This window comes from Pinus tabuliformis, chromosome 1_1 (genome assembly GCF_031772625.1).
Source record: "Pinus tabuliformis cultivar Carrire ecotype Pingquan chromosome 1_1, CPIR1, whole genome shotgun sequence".
In the NCBI taxonomy this organism is placed as follows: Eukaryota; Viridiplantae; Streptophyta; class Pinopsida; order Pinales; family Pinaceae; genus Pinus; species Pinus tabuliformis.
The window spans coordinates 985,715,387-985,722,345 of NC_142297.1; the positions used below are offsets into that span (position 1 = coordinate 985,715,387).

The window sequence follows — 6,959 nt, forward strand, 5'->3', positions numbered from 1 at the left end:
TGTCTTGGCTGGGTGTTATGTACAGTGCGGTGCGGAGGGCTATAAGACTGTGGTCCTGCCGCGTGCAAACCAGAACGTGGTGAGCTGATCTATGCACAAGCTTGTAGTTAGGTGGATGAGCTTGAAGAGCTGTTGGTAGAGGTTGTAGGTGGTCGCAATAGAGATCACGTGGCAGCAAGGCCGTAGTCGATTTATATTTTGAAGAAATCTATGGCTCTCTTGCCTTGAGAGGAGGTTTCGGTTTGAACCTGGATGCTCCACTATATATTCCCGCAATATTCCAGTAGGTAGAGGATTCAATGAAATGTACAAAGTTGGAAGTGGAAGCGCAAGAGATGTAAATGCCCATGCTCAATACTGTTTGTGAATTACCATTCTGAATTTTTTTGGCTCCTGTGCTTTTAGAATTATTTTTTTACAAAATGGATGAAGGAGTGGTTGTGAAAAGAGTCATTCCAGTAGACAACAACTGTCTCTTCAATGCAGTCAGTTATGTAATGGAAAACGACAAGAACAAATCTTCAGAATTGAGACAGGTAATTGCCACAGCAGTTGGAAGTGATACTGTGCATTATAATGAGGCATTCTTGGGAAAGCCAAATGAAGAGTATTGTGCATGGATACTGGATTCTGAAAAATGGGGTGGTGCCATTGAGCTGGCAATTTTAGCAGATTATTATGGTCGTGAAATTGCAGCATACGATGTCCAATCATCCCGTTGCGACCTGTATCGCCATGGAAAAGGCTACACAGAATGAGTCATGCCGATTTACGATGGCCTGGATAAGAGAAGAAACATGGAAACATGTTGCATGTGGCGATGGTAGGATGTGATGGGAAGCAGTATTTAGATTGCGGATCTCCAATATCTTTTTTTGGGAACCATGACATGCATCGTTTTCTGTGGTGTAGCTACAAGTCATGTAGGGCGTCAGGTTGGTTCAAAGCAAGTTTCTGCAAGAGTTCCAGCTAAGTATAAAGTAGTTTATGCTTGGGCATATTTAAAAACAAATCCATAATTGCTTGTGAATTTTGTGTCGAGTTGCAAGCGAAAGAGGATTGGATTTCCAATGGTGTGGACCGATGGAGTCTGTGTATGGAGGTTTGTTGGGTCTTCTGTAGGTGTGGAAGCCTTGATGTGATTATGTTTCTATATTGGGTAAAGATGAAACTAAAAGTTTCAACATATCTCCTTTGATGAAATAAATTGTCTTCGTAAGTTGTTCCGCTTCATGTTGAGAACTGATCAACTTAACATGTAAATTCATTTATGTAAATCTAGTTAAAAGAATTAGATTGTTGTGACATTTAGCATGGAAAACTAGTGTCACCAGTGTAAATCTATGTTGGAATTTTCCATTCCAACAATAGACAAATCTATTTGCAGGAATGATTTATTACCAGATATGAGAAGACATGACAGTTACATCAAAAATTGGAGGATGATCAAGTTTGTATGTGTCCGGTGTATAGATTGTGGAGACAAGCCTGCATGTTCAATTGCAAGGAGATTAGCTGGACAATGGATCTTAGTTGTTGTAGTACGTCAGCGAGTATGAGGCAGCATGCTTGGAAGCAGTTACCAAGCCTTGATACTGTGAGCAGGGGAAGTGGCATTATGTTTCCAGGGGAGTGGATATTGAAACGCGACAGAGGATTGGACCGTGGAGTCCTGGATTATTACTCTAGAAGGGAAAATTTTGTTCTCTTCATGTGCTTGTGTGCTTATATCTGGATCAAAAGTCGTCAATCTGTTTCTTTATCAATAGACCCCTCACAGGTATTGTTGGTGAAAAATGGCTGCTGGTATGTTTAAAAAATAATCATCTATGGGCAAAGATAGAGAAATTAAATTTGAAGAGTTTATGTTGTATTTTCTTGGAATAATGCTTATATATTATTGAGCCTTGTTGAGCCTAGCTAACTCAATGTAGGAAGAGTTATTTTGTTAGAATTTGCAACTCTAACGAATGATAGGTTAAGCATAGAGTTCCAAGAATTTATTTGAACAGATAAGGATGCCCAGGATGTAGGAGAAGATGAGGTAATGAAGTAGCAACAACGTTTATGGTGGACAACAAAGTAGATGTTTGTTTGAATTAGTGTGGTTTGTGGAATAGACTCCCTAGCATGTTATAAGAAAGTCCAGTTGTTGTAATGGTCATTGTATGTACCCAGAAACTCCAAAATGTGGAATGAAATGTAAGTTTTAAAGGCATATAAAAGTTCGTGGTGATCTTAAAACCACTTTATAATGGTTTATGGTCAGCATGAAACCATCTTTTGTCATTGTAAAATGAGGGTTGGTGGTGAGCTAGAAACCATCTATAGAGTCTTTGTGGCTGAAGTGCTTTTGTGACCAGCATGCCTTTGTGGTAGAATCGCCTCTGTGGCTTGAGGTGCCTTTGTGGTCGGGTGTACACGAGATCTTTGTGCTCAATTGAGCAGGTGGACTGCAGAACACCTGGCTCGGACTCAGATGATTTTTCAATTTTCTGAGTAGAAGGGGATTGGCACACTTTTCGCGCTGACAGTCACGCCAGGATGCGGAACTGGCGCGTCTGTTAGGCCACTAATAGCGCCACCGCGCCAAAATACCAGATTGGTGCGGAATTTTATGGAAAGATCGCGCAAATTCACCTTCAAGGGGATCCGCAGGAATCCTCATCTTCGTTTGACGATTTGCGAGAGGAGGTAGATCCGAGAAGTTGTGGATCTGTCTGAGGGAGGCAGATTGTGTTTTGGAGGTTCTGTACATGCAATTCGCCTAATGGTGGTGAATTTGACTATCATGACAAGTAGTCATTAATGGGGGGAGTTAGAAATAATTAATTCCTACTTGTCTATGGTTGTAATTCTCCATTTGAGGAGTTTGTTCCTACATAATAGGAATTTAGTTTCTCCTAGTTTAGTGTGTGGTTGAGAGAATCTCCCAACCACACTACTATACGTCTAAGATAGAATTCCTATATTGAGACTATTGATTGTATAAATATGTGTGTAATTTCCTCATTCAAGAATAATAGAATATATTTTTGAGTGTCTGTAATTTTATCTACAAATAGACACACAAAAGTAGTCAAAAATACTTTAGTACAACTTCTAAGGGGATACAACGAAAAGAATCTGAAGATCTAAGATGAAAATCTAATATATATACAACATAATTACAATAGATCAATCAAAATTTCTATAGGAAAGTCCCCATTTGAATTTTTTTTGGATATTTGTCACCTTCACCTTTGGATATTGCACATTGGTAGTAGGAAGGAGTGAGGGAAGGCCTTACAAGAAACACTTTGTGGGATGAAAAAATTATAGAGAAGATAAGGCATATCAATATACAGGCACACGAGACACTACAAAAGTTCTAGGAGAAATAGAAGGCCATTCATGATCAACATAGAACAAATAAATTGTTCAATGTGAGATATAGAGTATGGCTATAGTTGAACAAGGAGAGACTGCAGGGGCCTAGTAAGAAAATCAAGTCTCTGAGGTATGGTTCCTTTGAGATAATGGAAAAGGTGGGTGATAATGATTATCGAATCATTATACCACACTATATGTGCATTTACTCAATTGTGAATGTAGAGAATTTCAAACTCTATGAGTTTTCCATGCCACATCATGAAGAGGAATGAGTTCGAGCTTTGGCAGAGGATTTGGCACTAGATGCTTAGGTAGAGTTGACAAAATATTTTTTTTATAGAATAGGCACAAAACTATATGACAGGGGTAGAATTACCTTTTATAGATTGGGTTGAAAGGATAACTTCGAGGAAAATCTAAAAGGTACACTAGAGTGAAGATGGAGAAAAAATTTCCTCACGTCACTCGATAGAAGCCTTTGGGGACCAAAAGTCTCCCAAAATGGGGAGGCGTAGGATTCTACAACAACCCGCATTATTCATGGAAAGGGGGATATCCATGTCATTATGATGTAGAAGACTCTAGAAGAGTCTATTTTTTAACTTTGGTTAAGAGTTGAGGACGTCAAACTTAAGCACTAGTTCGTTATTGGGTTATGTTAAAACTGGGAAACTAGGAGGAAAAGGGATTCTATTCTTTCGAGTGCATTTGGTCCATAGTTGAGAGAAAATAGTTAAGAGGGATAGGAGGTAGAGAACACATCGAGGATTTATGCATTGTAGTAGGCCAGAGGACATAGTTCATACTTCTTTGTACTTGCATCCATATTTCCATTTAAAGGAAGAGAGTGGAGTGGCATCACCTTCCAGCTGTGTTTTCCTCCTGAAAAGGTTTCCTAGAGCATATATTTTTCCAATGTGTGTGTGAGATTTTATCTTCTCGTTCTCCATTTTCTGAATAATTTTCATTCTCATGCATGCATTATTAACAATAAAATCCACAAATCTAGAAATCTAAGAAAATTGTAAGAAAATTTGAAATTTGAAATATAATTTTATTAGATATATTATAACGAACTATCTAGTGGAATATCCATGGTAGTTTACAGATCAATATTTCTCTATGTTTTAGTGGTTTAGCTAAGAGTTATCACTTAAGACGAAATATTGTTTTGAATAGAGTTCTAAACAATTTTTCAATGTCTCTTGTGTTCCATGTAATTTAACATCTTTTTATACATTAGATGCCATCTCATAAGTATTTTATCCCAATGGGGAAAGGTTTTCCTTTATGATGAATATAGGATATGTGTATTTCTATTTGTTTCAAGATTAAAGGTTATAAATTGATCATATATTTATTCTATGTTTCTTCACTGTTTGGAGAGATTTTACATCCATATAAAATGGAAGGGCTAGGAAGGGTCTCAAAGAGAAGTTTTTTCTATCCCATATTCAAAAATACGTTGTTTTGCATTTTTTTTCAAGTCCATAATAATATTTCACCGTGATTTATAATTTTCTCAATGCTATGATTAGGTTGGGCTTGTGATGGATTTAGATTATGAAATGTTCATATGAAGAAAATTCCCCCAAGTTGTTAAGTAATATAGAAATATCATAAGTGATCTTCTTGCATTTAAATATCACAAATTTCATTTTGTCATTGTTAATAATAATATCCTTAAAGGATTCTTAGTGTTTTACAATATTGTAAGGAATCCTCCCCAAATGGAAAATCCTCATCAAAGAACAAAAGAAGAGGGATGGCTATATTAGAAAGATAGGCGAAAACAACCTTGTTCTCTAAAACACTCTTTTAACTTATCAATATGTATGCCACGAAAGGTGGGGGACAAGGAACACTTTGATATTGCAATTAATTTCTTTACACCAACCTTCAATGATCTTATAACTTGAAATAACATTCTCATACAACCTTTATCAACATAAATCTTTGTCACTTCCATTGTATTCCAAATTTTTTGTAGCTTCCCAAGTCCTTAGTCCCCTACAAATATTTTAATTGTAATTAATTATGTTAATTATGCTTATATTGGTATGAAAATGTAAATGGGTTAAAAGGTCCATAATAATTGTAATTATGTTTTATTAATAAATTATGAAGAGGTGGAGCCTTATATGAACCATGAGAAGCCATGAGATGGGAGGGAAACCAACACAAAAGTGATTTATATAATTAATCATTACTAATAATTATAGGTTGAGCCAAATATTCATAAACACTAAGATTTTCAACTTTCAGTGGGAAAATGTCTATTGGAAAAAATGTGATAGGAACTTCTATATTTATGGAATTGGTTGGATTTTACCTCAATTTTATCATCAAAATTATGGGCGCAATCCAAGTCAAAAACTTCTCATTTGACCATGATAGGTAGGTCTTACGTAAAATGCATTAAGTAAGAAAACGCTTGAAGGAAGAAAGGAAATAATGGAGACGAACACCCATTGTGGTGTAAGAGATAGAGAGAAATGCGCATTGGTGTAGAAGACAATGAAGGATATGTGCATCCATGAGCATGGGTAGAGGAGTCTCCCATGTGGATATTAAAACGAGAATATGAGGATTTTCATAATAAGGAATATGTATTCGAATATAACCCATATGATTTGATGAGAGAAGCTAGAATTATAGTATTTAACATGAGCCATGAATTGGTCATGAAATTATATGATATAGGAGCAAAATAAATGGGAAAGGGGAATTTTCAAGGTACTATTGGGGTTGGAAAAAGACTCCCTATGCTATGCAAGCACATTGAGGAAACATTATGAATGAATAGGTTGTGGCTCAACTGGTTAAAATATATTACATTTATTTCTATTTGGATGGAGGAGAATGAAGTTCATTATTCCACCACTAATGGCCTAAGAGAGAATTTCCCTCCAAGTTTTTACTATGTAGAACAACCAAGAAAACCCCATAACAATGTGACAAAATCTAGGTATAGTGGGATTTCAACAAAAAATGAAGAGTATGATTTGACAAAGGAGAATGGACTACATGAACCCACCATGAAATGCTGAGTGATAACTTCCCTAATGGCTTAACTTCATGGTTTGGCTTCAGGGTGGCCAGTTGCAAAGGATAGATTATATAGCTGAGACTATGGTGGGGTGGAACATGGCATACCATTCATCATTACAAGAAGCATTGATAATTATGTGATAAGTGTCATTATGGAATTGGAATGTTCAATGTAAAACATATTAAATGAAATAAAATTTATCTTGAAAAATTATATATATGTATGGACTTGTCTACTAAATAGACATTCAAGTCTATGTGATAGTTGATCATGATTTTAAGTGGCAAATATGGTCATGATGATTGGGTGATATTATTATTCCTTCCTATAGATCTTAATGTTCTCTTATGATGTGTTTCCATGATTCCGAGCATGGGGGTGAGAAATATTTAGCCCTAGTGATATTTAATGTTTATGTTTCTATATGCCTTTATCAAGTAAGATGTTTTGGCTAAGAAGAAAAGGGGATATTAACCCATTAGAATTTTGGAAAATTATAATGTCTAGTTGGTTGTGCAAGACTCTTAGTGAGTCT

The 6,959-nt window shown here is 36.1% G+C and overlaps 1 pseudogene; it reads left to right on the forward strand.

Moving 5' to 3' along the window:
* The first annotated feature begins 422 nt into the window (after positions 1-422).
* On the forward strand, positions 423-758 carry LOC149217830 (OVARIAN TUMOR DOMAIN-containing deubiquitinating enzyme 2 pseudogene; annotated as a pseudogene).
* The last annotated feature ends 6,201 nt before the right edge of the window (positions 759-6,959 follow it).